Genomic DNA, 6,930 nt, shown 5'->3' with positions numbered 1-6,930 from the left:
AATTTAAACGGCTTAACACAAGTCGGGCTCAAAACCCCTATGAAACCCCTGGGCCAGAACATAATTTGCACTTTGCTGCAAAAAATATAAATGTTTTTCTTTTTATAACTTTAATAAATCAAATAATTTTAACATTTTGAATACGAAATATCAGTATATGTATATTAAACTGATAATGCACATTCATTTGTATTTTTTCAGTAAAGTGCAAATTATGTTCTGGCCTTCGGAAGGCATAGGGGTTGTGAGCCTTACTCATGTTAACTTCTGCTTGTTTATAGTTTGCCTCGGTTATTTATTATAATTTCTATTCGTTTCGGGTTTCATATATTTATCGATGCTGATTTGTGGTAGTTTCAGGCTTGGTAGATTATTTGACTTTATTTTTGCTCATTTTTTTGTTTAATGGAGTTCTTTAATTTTCTTTGAAAAACTTATTTTGTGGAAAAAGTTTTTTTTAAATTTAAACTCTTAAAAAGGGAACTAGAACCTCCTCCGAAGTTCATGCGACCACCGCTTCCATAAGAACCTTATATGGTAATAACGGACGAATTGCATAACTTACAGTCCTTGCCCCGGGGGCTGGGGAGGGCTTTTTCAACCCCGGGGGTATAGTTATTTGACCGTTGGACTATTTAGCAAATTGACCATCATAAAAGTTTGATCGGATACATTAGGGGAAAAGAGGGTTTAGAGGGGCTAAATGCCCCCTGATCAATTTTCACCCTTAAATATGGCATTTGAACTTCTGATTTCCTATTGAATGAGCCCCCTCCGAAGTTTGTGCTACCACCCCTTCCAAATAATGTGCCTCTGGGAAAAAAAGGATTAAACGTCGAAGCCTCATGGCTCTTTGCTATAGACAACACCATAGCGTTGCCTCTGATAACTACTACTACTAACAACTCACTTCGGCACCAAACCGCCTGAGGTCAACACAGCTACGCACGCTCCCCATCTATCCCAATCTACTCGAAGCCTTCCTCTTTAGATTTTCTAAGGAAGTTCCGATTTCCCTTAAATATTACCTTACAGCATCCTCCCACCCCAACTGGGAACGACCTCTTTTCGTTTGGTCCTAGACAGTTGGCCGAAAAGGACAATCTTTGGCATTCTGTCATCCTTCATCCGAAGAACTTGCCCTAGCTATCTCAACTTTTCTTTCATTATATCCTTAGAAAGTGGAGTTGAACCACAACACTTTTCGTACAGCCTACTGTTTGAGATACGGTCAGTATATCAAACAGTTTGAGATACGATCAGTATATCAAACAGTTTGAGATACGGTCAGACGGATATAATAAAATATTCGTCTGCATATTTCGCAGTTACCGTAAGATAATACTTATCTGAGGCTCAACAAACATTGAAACGTTTAATGTAATAGTAAACATAGTGAAAATTTACCGGGACTTTGGTCCTTCTATGGTTTGGCATAGGTAACTGCTGGTTCGATCCTGACGGAGGGGGTTACCACACTTTAAGCGGGGCTTAAACCGCGCAAAATATTTTTAGGCCGTATTTTTTTGGGGGGGGCCTCAGTAATAGTTGACCTCCCGCGTGTAACAAACTCGGGCCAAAGTAGAACATATTCTACTTCTAATTCCTAAATTCCTTCTAATTCCTCTGCTTTTTATAGACCATAGAGATCTTTTGTTGCTGATTTGATTTTTATATATTTGGGTATCAATTAGCTTTATTTTTTTTTCAGACTGTCTATTCAAAGTATGTCCTGAGAACAAATATGCTGCCCATGAACATTTTTTGAAAGCTGCCCAGCCAAAATCTGCAAGTACCATAAACTCTGTGAATGCAGAGTTTATGACAAATCTGCATGTAAGTTTTTCATTCTTTTGTATTCCAAGCACTTGCCCTAATGTATGAAAAAAGTTGTTTAACAATCGTATGCCCGGCATATTAAATAATTCAATTTACTTCTTAAGCATCGTCTGGCGTGTTTCTTTGGTCTAATCTCTACAGAGTTTTTTTCAAATAAATCCAAGAAAGGTTTCAACTAATCAACACTTGGATAAGCTTCTTACTAGTCGTTTACTCTCGCATGATTCTTTGAGAGGCTTAGTTGAGTGAAACAAAACTGGTTCAAATTTTCTTTGCGAAAAACGAAAGACATATGTTTCATGCTATATTTGATATATTTTATCTTTTTTGTTTTTTAAAATGAACAATATTGTTCATTTTAAAACATGATATATTTGATCTTTTTTGGTTTTTAGTATGAACAATATTGGCTGAAACGCCATAAAAGAAAAGAAAAGTGGCTGAATAAAAACAATTGAAATTTAATTGCAGTGACTTATTTAATCAACCGTGTGAACGTCAATTAATAAACATTGTCATGGCTCTTCCTGAAGATAGTTCCTTCAGAAGGAGGTGGACGATAAAAGGAATTTCTCTTTATTTGTTGTTTGTTTTTGGTTTTGGCTTCTATGGAATAAGAATAGACATCTTTTCTGTGTATATCTGTCAAATCTTATATTCATTAATGTTGAAATAAAGTTAAATTTAAAGCGTATTATTTAGTATCTAGGAGTCCTAGAAGACCTAACTTTCCGCTGACTGGGCTTCGTTATGTTTAGTATAAATTCTGAAAAAAATAATATAAAAATTCGTTGTGTTTCATTAAAATATTGCTATTGGTACTAATTTGTTTTGCTAAAGTGCAAGCCCAAACACTTCAGGGTTGAATCAAATAGTCATGGTCAAAATTATCGTCATTGCCATTGACAATTTCACTGACAATTCTATTTTCATTGACGAGCACTAATATAAAAATGCAAAAATAGACGTCCTCTGAATTACTGAAGCAGAGAAATACCATAATAAAATATCATTTGACTATTTTTCGGACTTTGAAAAGTAATTCTAGCTTGTTCTTGTGTTTTGCTTTGATTCTGAATGCAGACAAGTAGATTTTTGTATAGCCCGCTGCTTTGTTTTCAGAGTCAAATGGTAGAATTGACTTAGTAGAGTAGAGTGGCTCCCGCGTATTACGTTTTTCCCTGGTCAGTTCTCTGGAAGAGGTGGTTAAAGAAACCTGGTTGGAGGGAAGGGGGGCTTATTTGCTTTGAAATTGAAAGTCTTAGACTCCTTTTTAAGGGTTGTAAATGATTGGAGGGCAACGAACATCCTCTCGCGCTAATTTTAATCCCTCAGGTACCACCGTGCCCCCTTTACTCTGTTTTTCTTCTAAGATTTGCGGATAATATTTTTCCAGCATACTGGAAAGGTCCAGTAAACATCCCTCGGGAGGTGACACGACCTCTGTAGCCCCAGAGGCAAGGACGGGGGGGGGTTCGTATCATCTTCATAGGCATATTCATTGGATCTTTCGATTACTGAAAAGTAAGTATTTTTTTAACGAACAGATTTTGCTTTTAATGAATAAAAGAATCTACTTCGAAGAAAAATGAAAATTCCTACTTTCTTTATTAATTTGCCTGAAATGCAAACGTGAAAGTGTTTTTTTGCGATTTTGTTTTATTGAAATAGAGGTTCTTAAGAGATGTTATGTGTTCTTTGTGCCATAAGATAAAAATAGGATAGAAGTTGCTCTTTATATAATGCCCTTTCTTGATTCAATCATCACTGATGCTACCCCTCTAAGTAAAATAGCTATGTTCAAGGTCAGATAGGAAAGAGAGGTTGAGATTTGGCTGACCAAATCTCGATCTCTTCAAAACTGACCGTTCTACCAGAGTTACCACATGTACTAAATGTAACTTATTGATAGTACTTTAGCCCTCTAAATTATGACTTAATAGTATAATTTTAATTAATCTTCAAAAATTCAATTGAGATCCAATAGGCCCTATTAACTGGAACACACTAAAAATGTACTCCTTGTCTTACAGAGTGGTCGAGCATGGACATCTAAGACCCTAACTTTAGCTTGGTCAGATTTTATTTAACGAATTTTGCCTGCCTATCTAGTAATGAGGATGACAATCAGAAATTTTGATATTTTCCTCACCACGGTGGGATCAGTTCACAGAAATTAGGGGGCACTGCTAAAATATATTTTCCCAAATCTAGGAGGGGAGGCAAATTTCTTGTTTTTTCGATTTTTCTCAATGAAGATATTAAAAAATTCCATTTTTAAATGAATATTGGGGGGACAAAAATATATTCTGGCGGCAATCTTTGTGGCGTGAATTAAGACCCTCCTCCTCCAAAGAAGTCGAATACTCGTCCTTAGGCTAGATCGCACAACTAGGACGTATGTTCTTAAATTCCACAAAGTTTACTAGGGATTTACATCTAAACTAAGCAGAATTCTAATCGGGGTTCTAATTTAGGGGTTGTAATCTTGATTTCTGATTTGAGCAAAAAAAAAAAAAAAATATAATTCGATTGGGTAATAGCATGATTCTTATAACCAAATTTAAATAGATTTATAAATGTATTACGTTGCGGAGGTGCATTTGAATTGGGCTCAAGCAAATTCAAATTATTTTCATCATCACGTATCAAAACCATCACCTGCTTCTATTTTTAATAAATAAATTCCTAACCTACTTCTAACATGCAAATCCATAATCAAATTCTTTGAACCCGTGCTACTTAATTTAACCTATGAAGTTATAATTTTTCCAGAAAAAAATTTAGGTGAAGAAAATTATGTGATGAAATCTCAGAGATTGTCATGAAGATATCATATAATCATATAATGTATATATAATGTATATCATATAATGTATATCATATAATGATATATCCAATGAAAAATGACCACTACATTAAAGTCAACTCTCTAAAATTTTAAAACTAAGCGTGTTCAAGACTGATCGACTAATTCAGCAAAAAAATTGTAACCCCCGCTCCTCCCATAAACTCCCCCCCCACCTTTAATGAAGCTTCTGAAGTCTTGCTTGTGCTTCTTATTTTTGAGACGCTCCTCTTTTGATTGCGTTCTTCGTGAGTAAAACTCTTTAAAATAAAATTTTCAACATTTTTTGTCTAATAAATTTTAAATTCTTTGTTCATAAATAAATTAATAAATAAAAAAAAAAAAACGAGTTTGTTCAACTGAAAGTAAGGAACAATATTAAAATTTTAAACGCACATAAATTATTATATATATGAGGGGGTTCACCCCCTTGTCAATACCCCGCTCTTTACGCTAAAGTTTGAATTTTTTTACAATGCTTTAAGAATGACCCCGGAATCACCAAGGCCGTTTAATTAGAATAGAGACAGAAGTACAAAAAAACTTTAGCGTAAAGAGCGAGAGATTGACTAGGGGGCGAACCCCTTCGTACACGCAATAATTGCTGTTTGTTTTAAGTTTTAATGTTGCTTCTTACTTTCAGTTGAAAAAACTTGTTTTTTCACTTAATTTCTGATCTTTTAAAATAATGCTGGGGAATCTGGCGCCCCTTTCATAGAAATGTTCCTTTTCCCGTGATAACATCCTCCATGGAAAGATCCTCCTTCGTAACCCCATCGTTCCCCCTCCCCACCAGAAAAAATCCCTCCTGAAAACGTCTATATACATCCCAATAACAAAACTATATGTAAACAATGGGCAAAGATCATAACTTGCAGCCCTTTCCCCGGATCTGGGGATTAAATCATCCTCAAAGACATAGTTGTTAATTTTTTAATTTGTTGAAAAAATTGGCTTTCTCTAATTTTTGTTTGGGTTACTTTGGTACAAACAAGTGTGGGTGGGAGCATTGTTGCCCACAAGTTTTATTTTTCAATAAACACGACACTAGAACTTTTAATTTCCGTATGAAAAAGCATTTTTGCGATTTTATAGGACCACTGAAAAAAAAAAAAAAAAAAACAAATAAAAACCTTAAAAATTTTTCTTCTGGCAAAAAAAAATGCAAAATTCCACATTTTTTAAGATACGAGCTTGAATCCTCTTCAGTAGGGTTTTCTGATACTTTAGGGGGAGTTTCCCCCCTTTTTTTCGAAAATAAGGTAAATTTTTTCAGGCTCGTAACTTCTGATGGGTAAAACTAAACTTTATGAAAATTATATATTGGAAATGAGCATAAAAATCCCACTCTTTTGATGTATCTATTAGTATAAAAATTCTGTTTTTTAGAGTTTCGGTTACTATTGAGCCGGGTCGCTCCTTCCTTACAATTCGTTTCCACGAAATGTTTGATAAAGTTAACATAAGATTCTGACGATTTTCTTTCTTAGACTTTCTTAGACTTCGATTAGACTTTATGGCCAAGCAGCGCCTGTTCCTGAATTGTTGTCGATTGTCCTGTGACATGTAAAATGGAAAAAAAAAATTATTACCGCTAGCTAGTACAATGTTATAATTCTGAAGTATGAGCTTAATTGTGTCATTTAGTATTTTAACTTTTGTGATTTTAATGTTGAATTGCCTGAACAGATTAGTTACTTTTTTTTTTATTGAAAAAAAGGATCTGGTTTTATTTGGATTAAAAACTCATCGTAGCCGCGTGAGGCTTACACAACTGAACACGATTCTTTTCCGCCCCACTGTGTTCCAACCGTCACATCTTACTACTACTAACACAAGTCGGGCTCAAAACCCCTATGAAACCCCTGGGCCAGAACATAATTTGCACTTTGCTGCAAAAAATATAAATGTTTTTACTTTTATAACTTTAATAAATCAAATAATTTTAACATTTTGAATACGAAATATCAGTATATGTATATTAAACTGATAATGCACATTCATTTGTATTTTTTCAGTAAAGTGCAAATTATGTTCTGGCCTTGGGAAGGCATAGGGGTTTTGAGCCCAATTTATGTTAATTTTTGCTCGTTTTGAGTTTGACTTGGTTATTTATTGTAATTTCTGTTCGTTTTTGGTTTCATTTATTTATCGATGCTGATTTGTGGTAGTTTCAGGCTTGGTAGATTATTTGACTTTATTTTTGCTCATTTTTTGTTTAATGGAGTTCTTTACTTTTCTTT

Source organism: Artemia sp. Qi Xiang Cuo, chromosome 1, assembly GCF_049724085.1.
Source record: "Artemia sp. Qi Xiang Cuo chromosome 1, ASM4972408v1, whole genome shotgun sequence".
Taxonomy (NCBI): Eukaryota; Metazoa; Arthropoda; class Branchiopoda; order Anostraca; family Artemiidae; genus Artemia; species Artemia sp. Qi Xiang Cuo.
This window is presented reverse-complemented; position numbering follows the sequence as displayed.